At 41.6% G+C, this 257-nt stretch overlaps 1 protein-coding gene across 1 annotated transcript in view; it reads right to left on the reverse strand.

Annotated features, from left to right (window-relative positions):
* Positions 1-257, reverse strand: part of LOC119590620 (flocculation protein FLO11-like) — a gene marked incomplete at its 5' end in the record, with an annotated part of 30,565 nt that overhangs the window by 17,699 nt on the left and 12,609 nt on the right.

A 257-nucleotide genomic window follows, 5' to 3' on the forward strand; every position in this document is an offset into this window, starting at 1 on the left:
CGATAAGATTTACTATCAGGCCTACAGAGTAAATATTTTAACATTCAGAATTACGACAGAAAAAAAAAAAACACTCGTACCCTGAAAATGGCAACGGAATTTCTAAGCATTTCTTCCTTGCATTAAAACTCAGCCAGCGGCGTTGGGAAAGTCTCCTTGCGGTTGAGTCCCTGCCTTGGGTCGCTTGGCACGAGCATGATATTATAATGAAAGTTCCCATGATTGTTTGAATACCATGTTGATCCCAAGGCTGGCGA

This window comes from Penaeus monodon, chromosome 27 (genome assembly GCF_015228065.2).
Source record: "Penaeus monodon isolate SGIC_2016 chromosome 27, NSTDA_Pmon_1, whole genome shotgun sequence".
NCBI classification, from domain to species: Eukaryota; Metazoa; Arthropoda; class Malacostraca; order Decapoda; family Penaeidae; genus Penaeus; species Penaeus monodon.